Raw genomic sequence first — 27,209 nt, 5'->3', positions numbered from 1 at the left:
AGACGATGAAAGTTTTTCGACGTTTAGATACCCATGGTGTTGATACTAAATTTATAACCGACAACATTGATGTCGACGTTTAATACCAATGACGTTGAAGGAAAAGTTTATCAACCATGAACTTGATGTCAACGTGTAAAGGTCGAGACGTTAATGGCGAACCTCAGTAACTACGATCCTTAGTGTTCACATTTAAACGCCGATGACGTCGATAACAGCATTGATGTCAACGTTTAAGAACGTATGAGGCTGACGTCACGTCATAACAGCAATGATCTTGATAAAGACGTTATAGCACGAATGACGTACATGACAGAGTTATACACGACGACTCTGAAGTTTAAACATCGATCGCATATGTATCAACAGGGGGGCGATATTGACGTTTACACAATGACGACATCATGTTTAAACATGAGTGACAAGATATCGTCGGACACTGACGCCATATCAATTTTGATCAAATACGAAACCTTCGCTCATATTATTTATCATTCCTTTTCCGATCACATGGTCTAGTCGATTGAAATATAGCACCAGAAGTACAGTTACCTTATTTACAAATAAGAAAATAGATTTATCTTCAAAACAAATGGATCCCAGAACAATCCAGACAATCCAATGATCAACAGCACGAGCATCGATCTGTGTGTCAACAACCCGATCTCGTGAGTTACGCAGTACCCATCAATATCCCAGCTATATGACGGCGGTCTGTAAATATACGAGCCTGGACCAGACAATCCAGTGACTGACATGATGAACATCGATCTACGTTATTCGGATACGATGACATGTGTCATCCAAGTCAGCGAGTCCTACCACCTGATCCTGATAGTCGCTTCTTACGACAAGCATGGGTTGTAGATCAATTCTAACTCGGATCTTTACAGGTTCACTTGGTGATGGGAGTGTAGGTGGACGTTTGTCCAGAGTGTTCTAATGTTGGTTTTGTTGTGATCAAAAGAGACGCCGTGTCACAGTTCAACATGGACAGTCCACTCAAACACAGTAGGGGCGGTAGTGTAGCCATTGTGGTTAAAGCGTTCGTTCGAAACGAAGACCCGGGTTCGAATCTCCACATGGGTACAATGTGTGAAGCCCATGTCTGCTGTCATCCGTGGTGATATTGCTGGAATATTGCCAAAAGCGGCGTAAACCTAACTTCGCTCACTTGCGCTCAGTCTGTCGCCTCTGACAGTCCTCGTTATAACGAGCAGGGTGACAATAGTCATGGAAAACAGGAACTCCATCACCAGCCTGTTTCAAAACAGCTGCCCTCCTGTTTTCGAGCTGGTTAATTGACTAAAAACTGTTCTGGACGTAATGATAATATGGCAAATAACGATTCTGGTTTGTGTCTTGTGTTGAACTCTGTATATATTCGCTATCAATTTATCTGCGGATTCATATGCCAGTGTTATCGCGTTAAAGGTCAACAACGTGATTTTAAGCACGACACGGTCTGGAACGGCGTATCAGCACAGATTTCACTAAATAAGCTGAAGACCGTCTGAATTCTACATTTTGCATGTGTGAGTGAGTGAGTTCGGTGAGAGAGTGAAAGGGGAGGTGAATGAAAGGATTCGTGAGTGAATGAGAGAGCGGGCAGAATCAGTACTTAAGTTGAGACTATAAACGTTTCCATGGTTTTACGACGTTTTATCAATATTCCAGCAACATCACGTGGGACACCAGAAGTGGCGTCACACATTGTATCCATGTGGGAATCGAACCCTGGTCTTCGGTGTGAAGAGCGAACGGTTTAACCACTCGGCAATCGCACCGCCCGACCTTTGATGAGACATTTATCGCATATGCCCATGTTTAAAAACAAATGAGCGTAAAAGTGGAAATCATGCATGTCAAAGAGGAAGTTGCCCGTTAAACACAAACGTACCTTTTACTGTGTTCCATCTCAGGTTTTTCATATCCAAGGTCGGTTCCACATCTTGGGTCGTCGGCATGAAGGTCGCTCTTGTCACTTGGATAAAAGATATATTTGATATGGCAGAGCATATGTTGCTTCACTGGCTTGAGTCAGTGTAAGTGAAGGTCACTTCTTCATCGTGGGTCAGTGTAGGTGAAGGTCGCTTCTCCATCGTCATCTTGAGTATGTGCAGGTGAACTTCGCTTCTCCATCTCGGGTCAGTAGAAGTGAAGGACGCTTCTCAATCTCGGGTCAGTATACGTGAAGGTCGCTTCTCCGTCGTGGGTCAATGTAAGTGAAAGTCGCTTCTCCATCGTGGGTCAGTGTCGGTGAAGGTCGCCTCTCCTATGTAGGTGGACGGCTTTGTCATCGTGAGTGAAAGTCGCTTCTCCATCGTGGGTCAGTGTCGGTGAAGGTCGCCTCTCCTATGTAGGTGAACGGCTTTGTCATCGTGAGTGAAAGTCGCATTTCCATCGAATGTTCCTTGATTCGAGTCTGAAAAAGAAAAAAACGTATAAATTATGCAGCAGATACGAGCATCTCAGTTATTTTCTCTTCACAGGACAGGAATATCTGTCAGTGTCCACCCGGATATATAGCTCGTGCCTTTGATAATTCTAACCGCCTCCTATGGAGCTATATAACCACTCAGGTTCAGGTTAACAAGGGACGGTGGGGTAGCCTGGAAGTAAAAGCACTGGCTCGTTACCCGGAAGACCCGGGTTCTATTCCCCACATGGATGAGGCCCATTTCTGATGTCCCCCGAAGTGATATTGCTGGATTATTGCTAAAAGTGGAGTGAACTAAACTCACTGAAGTTAGCAACGGAACACGAACGCTGAGCAAAGTCTTTGCTTCAGTGAGATGGGACACGAATGACCCGATCTTCTGAGCCGCGAGGGTGCGTCTATTGGCAGCTTTGGAAACCTATGATCTTGAGTTCGAATCCCGCGCGGGAATATTCATCCATACATATTCCAACCTACCCTGAACAGTTCAGCCCCACCCAACACCATCCCGTCCCAACTTTAGCTGGTTGTGGTTAAATCGTTCGTTCGTCAAGCCGGAGAACCGTGTTCCTTTTCCACATGGACACAATGCTTGAAGACCATTTCTGGTGTCCCCCGCCGTGGTATTCCTGGAGTATTGCTAAATGCGGCATAAAACCAGACTCACTCACTCACCAAGAGAGCGTCAATTCAATCTAAACTGTGCCAACCCACCCATCATTATTCGGCCCTGACCCACCCTTACCGTTCACATTCGGGGCTCCACCCGCAGTGCGACCCTTTCATTAAAGGCCCACCTTTCCCATGGTCAAAACGTTCTTTGAAGTGTAATTGTTAATTTCCTTTTCCTAACAATGCCCTTAATTCGTTTCCACCCGAAATTGACCAGTGTGCAATGAACTGTTTTTCCACCTTAATTGTCGTCGTTACCGAATGTGCTCAAGCCCAAATTCCTTTTTTTCATCCACTACGCCAGCGCTGTACCGTAGATCAAAGAGGTGGGTAATCCTAAAATGAAGACTTGCGCCCGATCGCTCAAATCAACAGCGGGAACGCAGCGTAGTGAACCTCCCAGATTAGAGGACGGGTGTTGTCAGCCACAGTCCCAAACTAGGACAGGAGCCGATATGGTGACTTACTCACGTGTCTACCTGTCAGATTACACGAATCTCTCAGAAGGCTATACCGTAACCGTTGCCAGTCCTTCTTATGTATATGTGTGTATGTTGGCTTGAGCTGTTGAGCAGCCGGGAGACTTTGGTAGTGGTTACTGAGCCGTTCACTCACTCACTCACTCACTCACTCACTCAAAGGCGCATCAAGTGATTCAAGGTGACAATAATATGCCAATATCTGTCAGTTGATATTGAAACTCATCGTCGACATATAGTAGGTGATAAATTTATGCATAATTATCGCCATGACAACATATCATCAACGTCACCTTAAACTAACGTCATCACCGTCACTGTTCGCATGATAATCATCATCTCCATGTAAGAGACATCTTACATCAACATCGTCATTGTCACCGACGTCGTCGCCATATGAGCAATAACTTATTACCGCCGTCACTGTGACTGTCGTCATCGCCGTCGTCGTAAAACAAATGATAACTTATATTGTCACATAGTCACCACCATACGAGTGATAACCCATATCATCAGCTATTACCATCATGTCATCGTATGTGATAATTCATATCATCATCAACGTCGCCATATACGTAGCAACTCAGTGTAGCCAAATTTGTGTCAGCTTTTTGTGTCATGACCCATACTAGGATAGCAGCAGCAGCAGTTCTAGTAGTAGTAGTAGTAGTAGTAGTAGTAGTAGTAGTAGTAGTAGTAGTAGTAGTAGTAGTGGTGATGGTGGTGGTCCAACAATATCACAGCGGGGGACACTCGAAATGGGCATCACACACTGTACCCATAAGGGAATCGAACCCGGTTTTTCAGCGTGACGAGCGGACGTTTTAACCAATAGGCTACCCTATCGCGCTAGTAGTAGTAGGTGCATCCTTTTCATTATTAGTAAGAGTAGTTTACTTTTATTATCAGACATGTGTGCCACAACAACCAGTCCACTGGTCTATCATTCACTCTAGGCCTATATTGACTTAACACCACCGTCGTGATGGCAGCGATACACCGCTTCTCTCACGGAGTCGCCGATCTCGTCATTCATCCCCGCTCAGATTGCGAGAGTAGACACAAATAGACGCTGCTACCCATGCCAGATAACGTATCCTATATTTAGACCTAATTCAATGCTAATATATTGTCCGAGTCAAATTACTTCCGTTCAAGACACCTTTACCGAAGCCTTCACCTTTGCTGGTGTGCTTGGTAAAATCGAAATTCGCACCAAATATAGACATGATGTCAGAATAGGTGTTTTTCCCTAATCTGGAGAGCTCTGCGTCAAAGGGAGACCACCCACGTAGCAGTCAGCTGATCGAGAAAGTCGAAACGTGTAAAATCAATATCCCCGATCGATGACATCGAACTGTGGGTGACTGTGTGGGCATCGTCACGCATGAAACCACGATAGACCCACTCGAACTCCTTGGTCGTGAGCGGCGAAATGTCACCGTGTTATTGCACAAACATCTTTAAATCAATATGTCCTGACTCAAAGTTAGTTTTTTAATCCCGCTGCAGCTGCTAAAATGCAGTTAGGATTGATAAGACAGAAAAATCGCTTCCGAAAAGACGACGTTGCAGGAGTATGGTGGCCACTCCGCATGCATCACAGAGCAGTTGCCGTGCAGTCGTTGCCGAAGCACCTGCATCGGGACACGTATCTGTCGTCGCGTGAGATTGAAACGGATGACGTCACAAGACAACAACCCATGCTCTCAGCTGCACATGAACATATGTACTATACATGCTGGTCGTGCATGTTGCGTGCAGGTGACCCGCTAATTTGCATATGACCTCTGCAAACCTGCTTTCGATGCACCGAGCATTGAGAGTGTGACGCTGTATACAGAATGTGTTTGGGGAGAAGAGCGGGGTGAGTTATACAATCCATGCCGCTCAATAGTCAGGATATTTCATATAGGTGGATATACTTTACCATACGACTGCAATCAACGAAGAAGGCGGGTAGGTAGCCAATTGTCCTGGTTTTTTTCTTATTACATCATTGCTGTATCAGTGCCGAGCACTTTGGTTACATAATCGACAACAAAACACTGAGGCAGGTTGCCTTGCTGGGTCGAGACAGGGCGTCTTGACCCAGGGAGGTTGTCTGTATTTCCCAGCCCCAGGGATCGATACACCAGGCCCGGGGGTGGCGGTGGGGGGTGGGGAGGGAGAGTCGGTGCAGGTCAGGCTGAACCTTACCCCAGATTATTTCGTGATATATCGGATTAAATTCTTTGGAATGCAGCCAGTTGGGTTAAAAACTGCTCATGACACAGTGGAGCGGAATTTGACAAACGAAGCTCCAAGGAGGACTCCGTTAGGAAGCCCTCATAACGCAATCACGCCTTAAGGAAAATGAACGCATGTCAGACAAGAGTGTCAGCTTTGAACCCTCAGCCCGAGACGGCTCTAATACTGTCTCGACAGTTGTCAAAACTAGGCTAAACTCACACTATCAAGCGATATGGTACATTTACACACCATAATATTACTATTATTTATATCCCTAGACGTCTAACAGTTGTGTTAAGTCTTTATTTTGTGTCGAAAACACCTAATCGTCACATCAGATTTGATTGCAACGGGCGCCGCGCCTCGCCAACAGTATGGTGAGATCCACATTGGAAGGCCGAGTCTCTGTTTACGCTGGCAAACGATTACATAATCAAACGCCATAACTGTCAGTCTCAATATTGCGCATGCGCAAAGGGGATTTAGGGTCATGGCCCTTTGGATCTGTCTGAGGGGCACGTGACACGCTTTTCTCGTACAGTTTCAAAGTCTCGTTCTATTTGCTTGGGTTGTTATTTGACAGTATAGTGTTGTATTTAGACTGCTGAGGTGATAGCAGTTTTACGTTAGATTGTCAGTTGAAAGGAAGCGCTCAATTGAATCGCGCTCCAAGTGGAAAGAACGCCACTGTCTGCATCGGCCACGGACCACAAATACAATAAGAGACGAATGCACCAACTTAAAGATAACCACAAGTTTCGGAATTATAACTCATACCCCAGCACCGCCATCAATCCTCGGATTTCAACAAGTAGAACACGCGCAATACGATGATTATTTCCCTCCTGTCACCAGTTGTTAGGAAGGTGTTTTCAAGCATGGTGTCGCTGGCTCATTCAACGAACGCGTACATTGCCTGTTATTGTGTCGGCTCTCTACATGCTTAACGAGCGTTGATGTAGGGGAGAATTTGGTTGCAAAGCGAAACACCCACAAGATCATATCAGGGAAATAAGCAGCCATTAAAAACATAAATCCTTCCAAACTAGCCTTCCTTGCAGACAAACAAGACTCAACAAGAAAGACCTATCATTTGGGCTATAATTACAGTCGCGATCATTGTATAGTTTTTTCGAATGATCGTACACAAAGCGGCATTGTGCGACCTGTTATATTTGCCGGTAACTTCTAACATTCTCCGCTAGACGTCTAAGGAGATTGTGAGAAAATGTCCCGCATGTAATCGCTAAGTGGTATGAGCTAGTTAGCGTGAAGAATCCATTTTTTTCAAGTTGAACATTTTCTGTCTTGACACGGTCTTGGACACGGGTTTGTAAGTGCTCAGTAATTTAGCTGAATGTGGATGTCTGTCGCTTGTTGCATCTGGATGTCCGTCTGCCTGAATGTTTGTCAACCGGTTGTCGGTGGCTGTTTCCTCCTACTTTGTTAGTCTCCTTCTTTGTGTTTCTAATTTCCTTCACCTTTGGTCAGTTTCCTACTTTCAATGTCTCTTTCCATCTTTCAGTGCCTGTTTCCTTCACCTTTTGTCTGTTTCCTACTTTCAGTGTCTGTTACTTTCACTGTCTGTTTCCTACTTTCAGTGTCTGTTACTTTCACTGTCTGTTTCCTTCTTTCAGTGCGAGTTTCCTTCACCTTGCGTCTGTTTCCTTCTTTCAGTGTGTTTCTTTCACAGTGAGTTTCTATCACTCTGTGTCTGTTTACTTCTTCTGTGCCTGTTTCCTTCACTCTGTTTAGATCTTTTGTGCCTGTTTCCTTCACTCTGTTTAGATCTTTTTGTGTCTGTTTCCTTCACTCTGTCTGTTTAGATCTTTTTGTGTCTGTTTCCGTCACTCTGTGTCTATTTCCTTAACTGTTTCCTTCACGCTTCACTGTCTACTTTTTGTGCCTGTTTCTTTCCGTGTTTCCTTTACTCAGTGTCTGCTACTTTTTGCCTGTTTCTTTCACGGTTTCCTTCACCCTACCTGTTTCTATCTTCCTGTGTCTGTTTCCTTCTTTCTGTGCCGGTTTCCATCTCTCAGAGTCTGTTTTGTTTCTTCTGTATCTTTCCTCCACTTCCTGTTTCCTTCGCTCCGTCTTCTTCTAATGTCCGTTTCCTTGACGTGTCTCTTTCCCACGCACTGTCTGTTTCCTTCACTCAGTGTCTGTTTCCTTTATCTTTTGTCTTTTCATATTTCTGTGTCTGTGCCCTGTCTTTTCTGCTTCCTTCACACTGTCCTGACTGTGCATTTCCTATCTCAGTGTTACCTTCATCCTGTCTCTTCATTTTCTTTGCCTGATTGCTTTTCATAATCTCTGGTATATTTTGAAGAACATCTAGCTATATGTTCATGATTTGGGTAGCCTAGTGGTTAAAACATTCGCTCTTAACGCCGAAGACCCGGGTTCAGTTCCCTCAAGCGTACAATGTGTGAAGCCCATATTTGGTATTCGCTGTGATTTTTCTGTTATATTGCTAAAAGCTCTGTAAAGATCAACTCAGACCAGACTACATCCATATCTAATTTTCTGTCTTTGACTGTTTCATTGTCTTTCGCTTTTTGTATGTCTGATCGTCTATCTTTCCGTACGTCCCATTGTCTGTTCAACTTTCTCGTTTAGATGTTCACTGTCGCTTTTTGAATGTTAGGTGCTATTCGTCTGTACTTTCTTGAGGATGACCAACCTACACATGGCTATCCCACTCTTTTGTCCACTAATTTAAAGCCAATTTCGTATCCTCTGTCTTTTCCAGTCTGTGTCAGATTCTAAGCGCTGTCCTTCACTGTCTCCAGGTTTTTCATTCTCCCACACTTAATGGACGCCAGTCTTTCTATTTGCTGCTTCTTTCTGTCCTTCTCTTTGTCTCTGTTTTTGTGTTTGATATGACGTTTCTGCCTGTGGCTTGCTCACTATTCGCCGGTATCTACATGGCTCTGTATTTTTTTTGTTTCTTTCTAAACTGTTCTTGGCTGTCTTTTTTTCTTTCTCTGATTGACTTTGTTTGTGTCTGGGTTTCTGTCTGCTTCTATGCGATTGCCGTTAATGCTTGGTGTCCATCATGTACAGTGTGTGGGAATCAGAATGCCCGTGCACATATCATTATCCACACCCCCTAAGAACACAACACAACACACACACACACACACTACTACTACTTGCAGGTGCTCCACGTGATTGTTCCATCTGTTTACTGCTAGGAGTAAGAGAATATATATATATATATATATATATATATATATATATATATATATATATATATATATATATATATATATATATATATACACACACACACACACACACATACATACATACATACATACATACATACATAAATGCAATACTGTCACCATCCCATAAGTACAGATCCAGTGATAATAACCCAAAAGAGCAGAGAGTCCAGTATGTAGCTAGCTAGAGACTGACTGAACGCTATTGAGCATCAAACCCAGTATCTCTATAGCTTTCCCTTGGTTCTCAGTCTGTAGCTTTACCCTGGACCTGATAGTACGCAACTTTACCGAGCATCTGCTAGTCAACTGCTTTCCACTGGTCCTGACAATCTATATCTTTACTCTTTACTCTTACGTCGACATCTTTCCCTGGACCTCCTAGTCTATTGATTTACCCAGGACCTATTAGTCCATAGCTTTATCCAGGATCTGCTGGTCTATAGCTTTACCTAGACCTATTAGTCTATAGCTTTATCCAGGATCTGCTAGTCAAAAGCTTTACCCTGGACCTATTAGTCTATAGCTTTACTTTGGACCTATTATTCTATAGCTTTATCCAGGATCTGCTAGTCTATAGCTTTACCATGGACCTCTTAGTCTGCAGCTTACCCCTGGAAAGTATATAGCTTTCCCCTGCCCCTCTCTGAATATTGCTTTACTCTGAAACCATAGCTGAGCAACGTTGTAGAGAGTGAGGACCAGGTGAAAACCGTAGACTCTCCGTCGGTCCAGTAGGAAGGATGTAGATACACTGAAATATAATCACTCATAACTGACGACCTTTACTTCAACTACACACCTTCGTGATCTGACGCATATCTGAGAGACTCTCTCGTTCTAGATTACATTAATCCAAGCGTATCAATTCAATATTATATCTGTTCACGACATTTCACTGCCGTTTTGGAATATTCTCTCTTCATTTTCTAAGTCTCCACAGTAACTCAAGCTATTTTATCCTAACTGACTTAATCTGAATTTCAAATGTCAACAAATATGATTTATGTTGTGTTAAATACAGATATTTACCATATATGGAAAATTCCAAATGTCAAAAAATATCATCTGGATTGTCTATGTGAATACTCATGTGAAGAATGTCATCAGTAACGACAGCTGTTTCAGCTGGAATGAGAGTGGAACAAATGGGATTACCACAGGAGAAAAAGAGACTGGACTGGTATCGCTTGGCATCCAGCAGGAGCTCCGTTCCTCGTGGATTAACACACGCGCTGCGAGGAGAATGAAGCAGTGTTTGATTGCATTAAATCGACAAGTGATCATATCATAAGAACAGCGCGTTATGGCAGTCCACAACTGATTGCAGCGCATCCGTCAGCTGATCACGAGATCGCGGCGTACACGGGACCTTAGCGAGAACTCCAGTAACGCGCACTTGTAGAGAGATATTTGTACCCCCAGACGTCTGGGTAATATCCGTGGCGATTAGTTTCATATTTAGACGGCTTTTACGCAGTCAATTGTGCTGTTAGGGCAATCTTGGGAATATCATAGAACCAATACGTAACTAAGCGGCATAGCTTCAGACAAGCGGAGTCAATTTAGTGCGGTCAATGGCTGTTTGATTGAATAGTTTCGTATTTTATTCGAAAACATTTATCAGAATGTCCAAACAGGGCCGTTTTATCACCGCATGCATCTCATCATATGATTGATTAGCAGATCCGCCTGGGAGAAGCTACTTACTCTCGTATTCAGTGAACTATACAGCAATTTTATGTGCAATAATTGTTGTCTTCAGACATGGGCATCACATGGATGAATATAGTCTTGGAAACTGGTTGATTCATATATTCTCGTTTGGGGCCAAGTGTCTCTATTTGTGGTCGTGCAATCTGGATTATCATCGACAGGCTGCAATCATTTGCGACACAACTTGGATATTCCTCATTGCTGTCGTTTGGGAATTGTATTGTTTTGTGCAACACCATGTTTGCAACTTACTCTATGGTCAGGTGGTTGGTTAGGTTCGTGGGTGGGTGTCTGACGCTTTCGCCTCCCCGACAGAATGCTAAGGCTCAGAATGGTATTTCCTACCCGCAATATGTGTGATACGGATGGTTGATAGTGTAGTATTGGCAGCATGGTAAGATAAAAGTCAAAGAAATATTGAGCATTGCCAGAGCATCAAGTGAAGGAATCACATTATCAAATCAAGGCAGTGAATGCCAGAGTATCAGATCAGGAGACGAATGGAGTATCAAATTGTCAGAGTATCAAGTCAGGATATTGCTAGAGTATCAACCCCCATGACATTGCCAGGTATCAGGTATCAAAGTCAAGAGATTGCCGGAGTATCAAATCAGGGAATCGTCAGAGTATGAAATCAGGGGATTGCTAGGGTGTCAAATCAGAGGATTGTTAGGATAACAAATCTGGGGATTGCTAGAGTATCAAATCGGTTTATCGCCAGAGTATGAAATCAGGGAATTGTTAGGGTATCAAATCACGGGATTGCTAAGATATTAAACGAGGGGAATATTAGGGTATCAAATCAGGGGATCGTCAGAATATGGAATCGGGGGATTGTTAGGGTATCAAATCAGGAGATTATTGGGGCATCAATCAGATCAGATGATCTCCACAGTATGAAATCAGGGGATTGTTAGGGTATAACATTAGCGGATTGTTAGGATATCAAATCAGAGGATTGCAAGAATATCAAATGGGGGATCGCCAGAATATGAAATCAAGGGATTGTTAAGGTATCGCCAGAGTTTAAAATCAGGGATTGTTGGGGTATCAAATCAGGGGATCAACAGAAAATGAAATCAGGGGATTGTTAGGGTATCAAATCAGGGCATCGCCAGGGTATGAAATAAGGGACTGTTAGGGTATCCAGTCAGGGCATCGCCAGGGTATGAAATAAGGGACTGTTAGGGTATCCAGTCAGGGCATCGCCAGGGTATGAAATAAGGGACTGTTAGGGTATCCAGTCAGGGCATCGCCAGGGTATGAAATAAGGGACTGTTAGGGTATCCGTCAGATCAGGGGATTGTTAGGGTATCCAGTCAGGGCATCGCCAGGGTATGAAATAAGGGACTGTTAGGGTATCCAGTCAGGGCATCGCCAGGGTATGAAATAAGGGACTGTTAGGGTATCCAGTCAGGGCATCGCCAGGGTATGAAATAAGGGACTGTTAGGGTATCCAGTCAGGGCATCGCCAGGGTATGAAATAAGGGACTGTTAGGGTATCCGTCAGATCAGGGGATTTCCACAGTATGAAATCAGGGGATTGTTAGGGTGTCACATCAGGCGATCGCCACAGTATCAAATCAGAGGATTGTAAGTGTATTACATTAGCGGATTGCGGGAATATCAAATCAGGGGATCACCAGAGTATGAAATCAGGGGATTGTTAGGGTATCAAATCAGGGGATTGTTATGATATCAAACGAGGGGAATAATAGGGTATCAAATCAGGCGATCGCCAGATTGTCAGATGAAGGCATTGCCAGAGTATCAACACCCATTGCCAGAGTTTCAAATCGGGATATTGTCAGAGTATCAGATGTTCAGTGGGTAAAGGTATTCAACAATGGAACAAACCCCCAACTTTCCCGCCTTGAAAATAGTAACAGGCCAAAATGAGACTTGAAGCTGCACTGGCATTTCAGTTGTCTCGCGGTATGACTGCAGACTTAAACAGACGGGAGTCCAGACTTTTAAGTGTTTAAATCCACACAGCAACAGGAAACTCGAGTAAGACGGAAACAAGCTCTTAAGCTCATAGCAGATGCGGCAAGGAAGTGAGTGAGTGAGTGAGTGAAAGGGGAGGAGGAAAGGGGACTGAAGATATTTTGATAGAGTGATTGAGTTCATTAGCCACTGGGTGAGTGGGGGAATGACTGAAACAGTGGGTGTGGCACTTGAGGCTAAAGGTGTTTCCATTTTGTAACGAAGGTCTGAGTTCGATTCCCCATGTCTGTTCAATTTGTCCATTGTATGATATATTACTGGAGTAAAGCAAACCGTTCAAAACGAATAGTACGATAACCCTCTTCAAAACACACAGGCTCTTAAAGGGTTTATTCCTACGTTAAAGGCGCCGTCCAAATATTGTCAAATCAAGACATTAAGAAAACATTAAAGTGAATCGAGGGTGTGACCAGTAATCCTATCACAGTTTATACAGAAGATATTGAAAACGGATTTGATTCACAAAACCTCAGGGACAGTGGGATATACCTGGGGTATTCATAGGTATACACGGGCTATAGATAGAATATACCTAGGATATGTATAGTTAAACCGGTCCCCTGTCTTCCCGATACCCCTGGTTAGATTCCCCACATGGATATAATGTGTGAAGCCCATTACTGGTCTCGCCCGCCCTGATTTTGCCAATTTTGCCAATTTTGCCAAAAGCGGCGTTCAACTAAACTCATTCACTCACACAGCCTCTATGACTATGCTATCGATGATCACCTTTAGAATTACCTGCAAAGGTACGGCTACCAATGGCAGCTGTTATTAAGAACAAGCAGACATATACCATCCTTATCGGCATTTTCACGAAAATGTAAACGTTTCTGTTGCGTTCTATGAAAGTACTAGCATATTTTTCATGAAAGCAAAATGCACTAATGCAGTTTCCAAAACATGATCGTATCAGGTCGTGCAAACACCATATATTCCTTCCTCACATTTTATAACGCTGTCGTTTACGTAAATGAGCAATGCATGAAAGTTCATTCTATTTCCAAAACACCCCAGTCTCGGAATAGAATAATGTCCTGTCATGCAACGCCACCGCCGTTGCCCGCATCTACATACACGACAGGCGCATCTTGACGGCACGGTCAAATCATTTTCGCACTTTTTCCTGGGTTCATATTGACAGTGGCGACACCGCGACCAGCCCTCGTGGCTCAATCGGGCTCAGTTCAAGTAAAACTCGGGTTGTTGAGGAACTCCCAGTACTATCTTTCTTAAACATTGAGCCATGAAGGAGATATACATATTTCTCTCTAATTATAACTGTATATTCCATACACGAGTAACTCAACATATCAGTCACACAGATACATATAGAGTATGTGAAGTATGGTGGTTCTATCTCGCGTTACGTTAGAATAAAATGATTCTGAGATAGCTTCAACCTTATCTCTGTCGGGGCCAGTAGTTTCTATAATTCACGTTGCTATCATATTACTCCTAGGTTCTATTAAAGAGAACTAAATTCCCCTCAAATCGACCGATGCACGGAGAGATAATTTGATATTTGGTTCACACTGTTATCGTGCATTATGTACACGGAATGTGCCAACTGGGTGATAATACATCGGAAACTATGCTTATATGGAAGTGTTAAATTACAAGTGTTTTCGAGGCATTTAGTGCGATGTCTGAGCAATTCTATAGGTCATTTCCTAAACCATCTCTGACGATGAGGGTTAGAGTTGATCTTCAGCAATCCACACTTGTAGAAGGAGACAAACGGGATTGGGTATTCACGGGCTGACTTTGTTGACATGTCATCGTATCCCAATTGCGTATTGACCATGATCATGTTGATCACTGGATTGTCTGGTTCAGACTCGATTATTTACAGATCGTCGCCATACAGCTGGATTATTGCTGCGTACGGCGTTAAAAAACAAACTATCCAGCATTTTTATAGACCGAAAGGACACGCCCACTTACGAGGTTCTGTTTCCTGATTGCTTCTGTTTCTTCATTGCTCAGTTTTTGTTTCATCATTTGAGTGAAAGCCTGTTTGATGCGTTAGTAAGTTTTTGTTTCTGTATACTCTGGTTCTTTGTGGAGTAATGGTAGGTTATACATAGGTTAATACCCGGGGTATACATAGAGATACAGGGGCTATTGATAGATTATACCCAGGGTATAGATAGGTGCACTCGGAGTATATAGGTTATAAAGGGTGTTTACATAGGTATACATGGGGTATAGACAGGTTACACCCGGGGTATTAATAGGTATACACGGGCTATAGATAGATTATACCCAGGACTTGCAAAGGTATACACGGAGTGTAGATTATGAAGCGCGTTTGCTTAGGTATACACGGGGTATAGATAGGTTATACCCGGGGTATACATAGAGATACAAGGGCTATTGATAGATTATACCCAGGGTATAGATAGGCACACACGGAGTATATAAATTATAAAGGGTGTTTACAATGGTATACACGGGGTATAGTTAGGTTACACCCGGGGTATTCATGGGTATACGCGGCCTATAGATAGATTATACCCAGAATATGTATAGGTACACACGGAGTGTAGATAGATTATGAAGGGTGTTTATGTAAGTATACACTTGGTATAGATAGGTTATACCCGGGGTATGCATTGGTGTACACGGAATATACATACGATATACATCGGGTATACATAGTGTGTATACAGTCTTTACATGAATGGCTGTAAGTTATACGGAGCAAGGAAACATTAAATTGAGCGTTATATTTTTTAGGAATTCACTCCTAAAATTTCTATTTCTCTATAACGGATTCCATATTTATATTCAGTTTCTTTCTTAAAATTCAGATATGCTAACTTTCTACGTAGTCGTATGATGTCGACATTAAAAAGACATTTCCAAAATTGATCTCAGGACGTCAAAGGGTGTATCGAACCGCGCCCTTTCTTCAGCCAGTTCACAGACCTTTTGACAAAAACGTATGGTCCGAGCCTGACAGTCGATTAAAATGTCATTTCACACCATAAGGGTGTTAAAACCAATCTCTTTGATACCAGTACACAGTAAATCACATGATTTCCTCGACAGAAACGGGAAACACGTCTACAACATGGAGTGGACCGTTCCAGGACCACAGCTCCGTGAACGACCTCCGTGATATAACCGCTAAAGTCGAGCGAGTTCCTCAGCCAAAATGAGCAAATATTTCATTGTAATTTTCCAGTTGTCACTAGTCGACTGGAAGACAGAACTGTTTTTCAACGGCAGGCGCGCTTGCCAGTATATTGAGTTGAAAACGTCGCCGACGTTCACGTGACGAGTAGCTGTTTGGAAGTAGGGGACGATGCGAATTGTGCCACTACTTGTATATCTGGAGAGCGGGGAGGACCATTTGAACATCTCCTGGGTAATATATGCCGTTTAGACCTGTATTATATACACGATACACATGCGTCGTGCATTCCCATTACACTGTGTCGTACATGCACAATACACCTGTGTCGAACATTCACTACACACCTGCGTCGCACATGCCCATTACACCTGTGTCGAACATTTCCAATACAGCTGTGTTGTACATGCGCAATACAACACTTTCAATACTGTCACAACGCATCTGTGTCGGACAAGCAGCAGACGCGCACATATTTGTGTCTCCATACACTATAGACTTGCATCCTTCATTCCCAATACACCCGTGACATGGATACACATTAGACCTATTTACATACATTTTACACCTTTGTCGCAGATACGCTCATTCGTACACACTCTAATAGTTAAAGTATATGCGTTCGTAGCACGGAAGACCTGGTTTCGAGTCCCCAAATGTGTGAAGGCATTCCTGATGTCTCCCGCAAATACGTTGCTGGAATATTGCTAAAAATCGGCGTAAAATCATACTCACTCACTTACTCACTCATATACTTGGATAATCTGAAGTGGTAGTTAAAGGTTCACGCCTTTCAAGCTGTCCCCTTAAAACAAGGTTTATATGGCAACGCTATTCAAAGCTGAGCCAAACTAAACATAGAGATTGTAATGGCAGTGGTTATATACACTTGCATCAGCAGCCAAAAAACCTAGGCCATTTATGAAGGAAACCCAATTCTTCCACCAGCAATACATGCGGGCCACGTGATCTCAAAGCGTGTGCAGTGCCACCTATCAGTAATTTTCACACTTCGTACGCGTGCTTTAATTTTATAGGAAAGGTGTTGACATCGCACGTGCATGTGGATATAAAACAAACTGGTTCAGGCTGTAACTGTTCACAGGCCGCTGCTTCGAATATGGTTCACGTCATGTGATCATGAATCGTCTGGAATCACGTGTTCCGAAGGAAAATTTGAATCACTTGGTATACTACAAACCACGTGACTTTGGGGGAGATTATTGCCACCTGAATATTACATTATATGTTGCACTGAAAATAACAACTTTCTGAAACACAAATAGACTTTCTCATGGTTCCCGAGTCATATTATTTCATCCGTCGAGTCAAGGAAACATTTCCTGATTGAGTCTAGGAAACAGTGAGTAAGTCTGGTTTTAAGCAGCTTTCAGCAATACTCCAGAAACATCACTGCAGGGAACACCAGAAATGGACTTCACATTTTGTACCCAACGCTTTGACCACTAGGCTACCCCACTGCCCCTGAAGGAAACAGACCAACACGGCAATTTCATAGGTCCAACGTACGCTTGTCTCGAAGTAACGGCTTACTCCCAGTGTAGGTCTTCTTTAGTCATTTTGCGGTCGTGTCCATCTTCGGATAACTCGAACTATTTTTGTTGATCCCTTTTACCACTACACAACCGTAGTTGACTTAGGAGATAAACATCATGTGTTGGTCAATTTCCGGGTGTTATTGAGTATTTGAAGATATGGGAGTATTTCATTTGAAACCTCCGGCTGACGCCGTCGGTTCCAAATGCATTCCCGTGCTTCAAATACTCAATAACACCCGGAAATTGGCCAACACATGATGTTTATCGACACGGTAAACACAAAAGTAAACCAGCGGGTTCTAAAGTCTGCACTCCTTTACATCGAGTACGGGTACAGCAGTAAAGTGTCATCAGCAGGCCATTTCAGCTGGTTCCCATGATAGCATCTGGAGTTGCTCATTTGTGACGTCATTCTAACTTAACGTCACAATATGATTTGAATGACGTCACTACTGATGATGACACAACAAAACAATTGTTTGCGAGGTTCCTACGTATCAATACGCAGTGAATAGTCTTGCAGTTTCCGGGAATCTAATGCCATTTGATCATGTTTTTTAACCAATCAGATTACAGAAAACAGTGACTATTGGTTTACAATTTAGTTTACCCCGATGACTCAGTTGGCTCATAAATATCCTGCTGACTGGTTGAGTGTTGATAGGAGTATATATTGCTTTTAACATTTCGACCTCTTTGACTTCAATCATTTGCCAATTGCTACAAAACATATTCCAGAAAAACGAGAAGAGCTCCACGGAGAAGCTGGCTGACAGTGATGCTAAAGTCTGACAAAACGACTGACATGCTTATGAATATTCCAATTTCTCTCTGTCCCATGAATATTCAGCTAGAATCTGCCTGGCGAAATTCTAGTCCATACACTACAGACTCGGATCTACGTAATGTCTTGGTCCTCTGTTATGAGTGTTGAGACTTATGGGGACCAACAAGATGTCTAACTGGGGCTCATTTCACGATGTAACTGTTACTAAGGTCAACCTTAACTCCCATTCTTTATGATTTAAGATAACATCACCATAGTGCTTGTCGTCAGGTGCGGTATATTAACACATCATAACGTATATCATGTCATTAGCTGTAGCATATTCCCAGATAACTAAATATAAGGTCACCAGCTGTTTTCTGTCCCCAGATAACTGTCTACATGTCACCAGCTGTGGTATATTCCCATACCATTGTATCGTCATGTCACCATCTGTGGCATATACCCAGATAACTGTATATCCATGTCACCATCTGTAGCATATACCCAGATAACTGTATATCCATGTCACCATCTGTAGCATATACCCAGATAACTGTATATCCATGTCACCATCTGTAGCATATACCCAGATAACTGTATATCCATGTCACCATCTGTAGCATATACCCAGATAACTGTATATCCATGTCACCATCTGTGGCATATACCCAGATAACTGTATATCCATGTCACCAGCTGTGGCATATACCCAGATAACTGTATATCCATGTCACCAGCTGTGGCATATACCCAGATAACTGTATATCCATGTCACCAGCTGTGGCATATACCCAGATAACTGTATATCCATGTCACCAGCTGTGGCATATACCCAGATAACTGTATATCCATGTCACCAGCTGTGGCATATACCCAGATAACTGTATATCCATGTCACCAGCTGTGGCATATACCCAGATAACTGTATATCCATGTCACCAGCTGTGGCATATACCCAGATAACTGTATATCCATGTCACCAGCTGTGGCATATACCCAGATAACTGTATATCCATGTCACCAGCTGTGGCATATACCCAGATAACTGTATATCCATGTCACCAGCTGTGGCATATACCCAGATAACTGTATATCCATGTCACCAGCTGTGGTATATACCCAGATAACTGTATATCCATGTCACCAGCTGTGGCATATACCCAGATAACTGTATATCCATGTCACCAGCTGTGGTATATACCCAGATAACTGTATATCCATGTCACCAGCTGTGGCATATACCCAGATAACTGTATATCCATGTCACCAGCTGTGGCATATACCCAGATAACTGTATATCCATGTCACCAGCTGTGGTATATACCCAGATAACTGTATATCCATGTCACCAGCTGTGGCATATACCCAGATAACTGTATATCCATGTCACCAGCTGTGGTATATACCCAGATAACTGTATATCCATGTCACCAGCTGTGGCATATACCCAGATAACTGTATATCCATGTCACCAGCTGTGGTATATACCCAGATAACTGTATATCCATGTCACCAGCTGTGGCATATACCCAGATAACTGTATATCCATGTCACCAGCTGTGGTATATACCCAGATAACTGTATATCCATGTCACCAGCTGTGGCATATACCCAGATAACTGTATATCCATGTCACCAGCTGTGGCATATACCCAGATAACTGTATATCCATGTCACCAGCTGTGGTATATACCCAGATAACTGTATATCCATGTCACCAGCTGTGGTATATTTCCAGATAACTGTATATCCATGTCACCAGCTGTGGCATATACCCAGATAACTGTATATCCATGTCACCAGCTGTGGTATATACCCAGATAACTGTATATCCATGTCACCAGCTGTGGCATATACCCAGATAACTGTATATCCATGTCACCAGCTGTGGCATATACCCAGATAACTGTATATCCATGTCACCAGCTGTGGTATATACCCAGATAACTGTATATCCATGTCACCAGCTGTGGTATATACCCAGATAACTGTATATCCATGTCACCAGCTGTGGCATATACCCAGATAACTGTATATCCATGTCACCAGCTGTGGCATATACCCAGATAACTGTATATCCATGTCACCAGCTGTGGCATATACCCAGATAACTGTATATCCATGTCACCAGCTGTGGTATATTTCCAGATAACTACATATATGTCACAAACTATACACACTGTATATAACATATACTCGTGGAAACAAACAAGAGAACACATGAAAGTATAAGTGTCCCTTTATTCTTTTCCAGGTTTCCTCACAATGTTTACATTGCAATGTAGGTGAAATTCTGGAAATATATAAAGGAACATTTTTGTGAGTGAGTGAAGTACCATGCTTAGCTCATTTACGCAAACGGTAGCGTTATAAAGTGTGAAGGAATAATGCATTGTGCTTCCGTGGTCTAATACGATCATATGTCGAGGTGGGGGTGAGTGAGTTTAGTTTTACGCCTCACTCAGCAATATTCCAACTATATGCTATGGTGTAAATAATCTAGTCTAGGCCAGACAATCCAGAGATCAACAACATTAACATCAACCTGTGCAATTGGGATTCGATGACATGTGCCATGAGCCTGACCACCTGATCCCGGTAGCCACTTCTTACAACAAGCATGGGCTAGTGAAGGCGAATATTCTTACCCAGAACTTCAGGGATCAGCAACATTTGTACTTTCTTGTGTTCCCTTATTTGTTTCTGTGAGTATATATCACATCTGTGCAGTACAACACATCCATACCTTCATGACTGCAGGGTCTCATTGATGTAAAACATGAAGGGGCATAGGCATAGGTAAATATGTATAACACAGATACATAATTATTACGTAATTGAAAGCTACTTAGAAGCAATGTTCAAATAACGAAGCCACAAATCAAATAACCCCAAACCCAAATAGAACAACATCAACAACTCCAAGCACAACAAAAACAACAAGAAGACACAATTAACTAAACAGTAGAGAAAGCAAACAAACACAACACGAATCCACACTCACGTTTCAGTGATGTACACGTAGATCCATGTGATGATTTGTCTGTTTGTCACTTAACGCCATACTCCGCACTTTTTCAGTGATATGACGACTTTCTCCAAATATTCGAGCCTGGTCAGAAATATCCAGTGATCGACATAATGAGCATCTGTCTAGTCAGTTTGTATTCAACGACTTCTTGAACTATCGATATGGTTGGCAAGTTATGTCGTTGTATACTGGACTAAGGCCTTTCCCCATACGTGAACAGACCGGCAATTATTTATTGTAGGTTCCTCGTGCACCAGTGACCATTATTTCTGTTTTGAACATCCACTACGTCTTATTATGAAATGCCACCGAATATTTACTGAAGACTTAGTACTTTGTGACAAGGGCGACTAATGGGGCCTTCAGTCTCTGATGAACACACAGTCATCAATTCCCACAGGTGTTAGGTTATACTAAGTGATAAAACTGTTTCATCAGCATCACTGATGTTTTTTCCTGTTTTGTAAAAAATAGGTAACAGTGTCTCCATTGATAAAACGCCCGCCACGTCTGAAAGGAGCAATTCTTCAAATAAGAGTAATATTGATAGGGAGAAGCATTTTACACGCAATGAAGCCATTGATAAAATTAGCAAGTTAAAATAAGTGTTCATTTGAGAATGTTTTTTCGACATAAAAACAGAAATTGATTGTTTGGTTATCGCGGACTTATTCCGGGGAGATATGAACATAAAAAGAGTTCTGGTTTATTTTTTTTTTCATAGTTGTCTGTGAAAGAAATTACCAGATTTTTAATTTTTTAATATTTGACAGCTGAGGTTTTTTCCACGCCACACCAAAAACAAATAAATGAATAAAAAATAAAGATATATGAAAAAATAAATAAAACACCCCTACACGTCGTTGTATTTATGACTTATGAATAGTTTGTTCTAAAGATTTGTGTTCATAACGCAGAGCGTTACCAAACCAACTATTCCTTGTTCATAAAATTTATCATATCTGAAATTATTGCCATATTTATTAACAGACTTCGTCACATAGTTTTGTTAAATTATTTGTATTATTCATATCGCCATGCGTAACAAAAACGTGAATTACTTCGTTATTATACATTGCAGGAAGAAGTTATTGTAATATGAACGATAAATTAACACATTTTTTAGTTCCTTAAAAAATCTCTAAGAGTATTAGGGTTCAAGATGGTGCCAGACGTTCTTTCTTTGAATATTGGTTCTTCTCATTTGTGTGTCAAACATATAACATTAATGTGTTTAAAAAACGCAAAATAAATGATTTGTGTCACCCCGACGAGACAAGGTAGTGCTCGTGCGGCATCGAGTTTAGTGAATCTGCAATTCATGACCATTTAAACGGAACAGTCAAGAATATTTCACACGAATAAAATAACGGTCCCTTTGTGGCGGTGACGCGTATGTGTTATAAATATTTATATCAAACAACTGTCTGTTATATATATTTGTATTTTACACATTTTGTTTAAAAATACTGGCATTACATGAAACTACAGACTGGCTCACCATTCAACCAATATATAACCCAGAATGTCGTTACCTTTTCATATGCAATTTGTGTGAGTGGTTGAATTGGGGCCGCCGGTGGAGCAGGATGTGTTGTTTGCGAACACCTGGTTTCTTAATGCATTTTGAGTGGCAGTCGGAATGCCTAGTAGTTAAAGCGTTCGCTCGTCAAGCCGATCACCCGGGTTCGATTCCCTACATAAATACAATGTGTGATATCGCTGGGATATTGCTATAAGCGGCTCTAAAACCATACTCACTCACTAATTCAGTTTCAACAAATTACGACATCAACAACAACGTTGTTATACACATCCGAAAAACAAAACGCTTAATTCTGAAATAAGCATATGAAAACAAAATAAAATAAAAATAAAAACAAAACAAAACAAAAACCCAAGTCACAAGAAGAAAAAAATCATCACATCCCCTTCCCCTTATACTCCACATTTGACTTCCCGGAAATCGGAAGTTTGATCTGTCATGTTTTACATTTCGCGTCAGACTAATTAAATAAATATTCCTGCTCACTTAACAATAACGGAGGGAGAATAAATCCGCACTCATTAAACGAAAATTATAGTTTCGCTGATCAGTAAATAAAAGATAATTATTTTTTTGATTATTTTTGATTTTGTATTCCCTTTTCCAAAGAGAATATTCCGGTGTTGTTTTTTTCCAATAGGGGTGACAGATAGTACAAGCAGTACTCTGCCGGAAAGGACTTTAGCGCATTGAATTATGGGAAAGCGGGTGGAATTGTTGTTGAACCGTACGTCACTTGCAGCGCCAAGTGAACGATGTTATTGCTGTTAATTAAACGAAGCTTGGTTAAAACAATCGGGCTAGTAAAGTATATCGTTCGTTGTTGATGGTGCACAGAGGATGCCAATACGTATCGGACTAGTCTCATATTTGAGTCCAACCAGAGTACCTCAGCCATTTTGAGTCCAAATGATGCTCAGCAGCCATTTTGACCAACCTGTAACCATTCATTCTTGTTGTCATAACAGCAATGAACACTCTGCATCGCGGAATTACATTGGCACACAACCACGAAGCTTTTCACCAAAGGAAATTAGCACACACACATACGCACGTACATCTGCACACACACACACATGCATACACACATGCCCACACTATACACACAAATACATACTTATTTCACACACACACAAACGTATGTATGTATGTATGTTAATGTCATATATATACATATGTGTGTGTGTGTGTGTGTGTGTGTGTGTGTGTGTGTGTGTGTGTGTGTGTGTGTGTGTGTCTGCCTGTCTGTGTCTCTGTCTGTGTGTATTCCGTTATGAACGTGAAGTTATAACTCCGTGTGAGAGTATCTTACTGGGCTGCATTCTTTCAACAGGCGATGTTTGCGCCATATATATATATATATATATATATATATATATATATATATATATATATATATATATATATATATATATATATATATATATATATATATATATCATGCAGTACGGGTCATTGACCTATCATTCAAGCACTCGCGAACCAGGCAACGCTGTACGAACCGGGTAATTTCAAAACGAAGCTTTAGATAAAACGACACAAGCATGTTTATGTTGAAAATGTTCGGCGAACACATCGCATTTGTCCCTCCTACCATTCCTCTCTGGCACGTGCGATTCAAAAGTTTAAACGTGAAACACACTGGCGTGACATCGCGTGGCAGAAACTATGTCGACGCGCGAACAGCCATTTGCCATGCTCAATGAGTGCATTCCAGTTGTGACCAACTGGGTTGCCTCCCTTGATAGCTCTCCAGGGAATGCCATGATAGTCGTTCAGGATGACGTTAAACAATGTATTGCCTGCAGACTGGGCACGCGTTAAATACTTTGTGCTCGAATGATGCACAGAGCTGATATGAGTTATAATGATATACGATATAGACTGGCAGAATACTTTTCTCTGTAGGATATAATGCTCAGGCCTGATAATCATTGCTGATTGATAGATATTGTCACCGTGATCTATATTGCCACGATGATATAAAATGTCAATGATATCGCACCTTAAGGCTGTTGGACATATACGTGATATGGTGATAATTGTAAGGTTACCTGATATTTGAAATTAATTGACATTTTATCTGATTTTTGAAGTCGATTGGTATGAAATCTAATGATATGTAAGGTTGATTGATATGAGACCCGATGACATACAAAGTTGAATAATATGAGACCTGGTGATATAGAGAGTTCATTGACATGAGACCTGATGGTCCATAAAGTTGATTGATATGTTACCTGATGATATATAAGGTTGATTGATATGAGGGACCTAATGATATATAAGGTTGGTTGATATGACAGAACTGATGTCATACATGTAATTACGATATCATATTATCGGCTGCGTGACTCTAATAGACGTTAAACTGTGGTAATTGTTGTTCCTTTGTCTGGAGCTTGACAAGGAGTATATACAACAAGGACTTGGTGCGTAAATCAGTATTCAGGGAACTACCGCAGATTCTCCACACAAAGGTGAAACTCACCAGCTTGAGTTCATTTTCACATAGTGAAGCCCATTTCTGGTGTCGCCAGTCGCGATATTGCTGGAATATTGCTAAAAGTGGCGTAAAACTAAACTGTCTCCCTCCCTCCCTAATATTATTAGCAAAACGTTAAAAAATGTTCGCAGATGTGATGACAACCCTGAAGAGTCCCGATCCACAATGCGCCCGTAGCGTTACGACCAGTCGTAACTCTATAGTTTACTATAGGCGTACGAATGTTGTGGTGCTAAGACCGTTTTGTGGATCGGGAGTTGCGAATGGGCAGATAGATGGTTGTGCTATTGTTCTGTTGTATGTGGTCACAACTGAAGGTGACAATAGGCCAACAAGGTCAGAATCAAACATCGTTCCACATGTGTGTTGTCCAGGCAATCTCTCGTGAACGAAAGATATTAAAGGTGTATGTTTCTGTTACGGAAGGTAAGAGAGGTGTATATTACTGTTGCGGAATGCAAGAAGGGTTTTTTTTCTGTTACGGGAGGAACGAAAAGTGTACTTTTTCTATTACAGAAGGCAAGAAAGGTGAATATTTCTACTACGGAAGGCAAAAAAAGTGTATATGTTATGGAAGGCAAGAAAGGTATATATTTCTGTTCTGGGAAACAAGAAAGGTGTATATTTCTGTTCTGGGAAACAAGAAAGGTGTATATTTCTGTTCTGGGAAACAAGAAAGGTATATATTTCTGTTCTGGGAAACAAGAAAGGTATATATTTCTGTTCTGGGAAACAAGAAAGGTATATATTTCTGTTCTGGGAAACAAGAAAGGTATATATTTCTGTTCTGGGAAACAAGAAAGGTATATATTTCTGTTCTGGGAAACAAGAAAGGTGTATATTTCTGTTCTGGGAAACAAGAAAGGTGTATATTTCTGTTCTGGGAAACAAGAAAGGTATATATTTCTGTTCTGGGAAACAAGAAAGGTATATATTTCTGTTCTGGGAAACAAGAAAGGTGTATATTTCTGTTCTGGGAAACAAGAAAGGTGTATATTTCTGTTCTGGGAAACAAGAAAGGTATATATTTCTGTTCTGGGAAACAAGAAAGGTGTATATTTCTGTTCTGGGAAACAAGAAAGGTGTATATTTCTGTTCTGGGAAACAAGAAAGGTGTATATTTCTGTTCTGGGAAACAAGAAAGGTATATATTTCTGTTCTGGGAAACAAGAAAGGTGTATATTTCTGTTCTGGGAAACAAGAAAGGTATATATTTCTGTTCTGGGAAACAAGAAAGGTATATATTTCTGTTCTGGGAAACAAGAAAGGTGTATATTTCTGTTCTGGGAAACAAGAAAGGTGTATATTTCTGTTCTGGGAAACAAGAAAGGTATATATTTCTGTTCTGGGAAACAAGAAAGGTGTATATTTCTGTTCTGGGAAACAAGAAAGGTATATATTTCTGTTCTGGGAAACAAGAAAGGTATATATTTCTGTTCTGGGAAACAAGAAAGGTATATATTTCTGTTCTGGGAAACAAGAAAGGTATATATTTCTGTTCTGGGAAACAAGAAAGGTGTATATTTCTGTTCTGGGAAACAAGAAAGGTGTATATTTCTGTTCTGGGAAACAAGAAAGGTATATATTTCTGTTCTGGGAAACAAGAAAGGTATATATTTCTGTTCTGGGAAACAAGAAAGGTATATATTTCTGTTCTGGGAAACAAGAAAGGTATATATTTCTGTTCTGGGAAACAAGAAAGGTATATATTTCTGTTCTGGGAAACAAGAAAGGTGTATATTTCTGTTCTGGGAAACAAGAAAGGTGTATATTTCTGTTCTGGGAAACAAGAAAGGTGTATATTTCTGCTAAGGAAGGCGAAAGTGGTGTATATTTCTGCTCTGGAAGACAAGAAAAGCGTATATACTTGTGCCATGGAA

The 27,209-nt window shown here is 41.5% G+C and overlaps 1 protein-coding gene and 2 long non-coding RNA genes across 8 annotated transcripts in view; 1 reads left to right on the top strand and 2 right to left on the bottom strand.

Annotated features, from left to right (window-relative positions):
* LOC137290394 (uncharacterized) overlaps nucleotides 1–27,209 on the bottom strand; it is a 376,153-nt gene that overhangs the window by 222,986 nt on the left and 125,958 nt on the right. For all 5 annotated transcript variants that reach the window (XR_010957209.1, XR_010957207.1, XR_010957213.1 and 2 more), the window contains one exon: nucleotides 1,901–2,425. The gene's annotated coding sequence lies outside the window, so the exon portion shown is untranslated. The remainder of the gene's footprint in view (nucleotides 1–1,900; nucleotides 2,426–27,209) is intronic.
* The window catches only part of LOC137290439 (uncharacterized), a 155,422-nt gene continuing 133,408 nt past the window's right edge, over nucleotides 5,196–27,209 (top strand). Inside the window, exon 1 of one of the 2 annotated variants that reach the window (XR_010957216.1) lies at nucleotides 5,196–5,550. This is a non-coding gene — a long non-coding RNA (uncharacterized lncRNA). The remainder of the gene's footprint in view (nucleotides 5,551–27,209) is intronic. The other variant, XR_010957215.1, reaches the window with a different exon arrangement.
* Nucleotides 7,266–9,043, bottom strand: LOC137278524 (uncharacterized). The gene is made up of 2 exons (XR_010956663.1): nucleotides 7,590–9,043; nucleotides 7,266–7,556 (listed from the first exon to the last, which is right to left on the bottom strand). It is a non-coding gene; the product is annotated as an uncharacterized lncRNA (long non-coding RNA).

Source organism: Haliotis asinina, chromosome 1, assembly GCF_037392515.1.
Source record: "Haliotis asinina isolate JCU_RB_2024 chromosome 1, JCU_Hal_asi_v2, whole genome shotgun sequence".
Classification (NCBI taxonomy): domain Eukaryota; kingdom Metazoa; phylum Mollusca; class Gastropoda; order Lepetellida; family Haliotidae; genus Haliotis; species Haliotis asinina.
The sequence above is the reverse complement of the archived record's forward strand: the minus strand, read 5'-3'. Positions and strand labels throughout refer to the sequence as shown.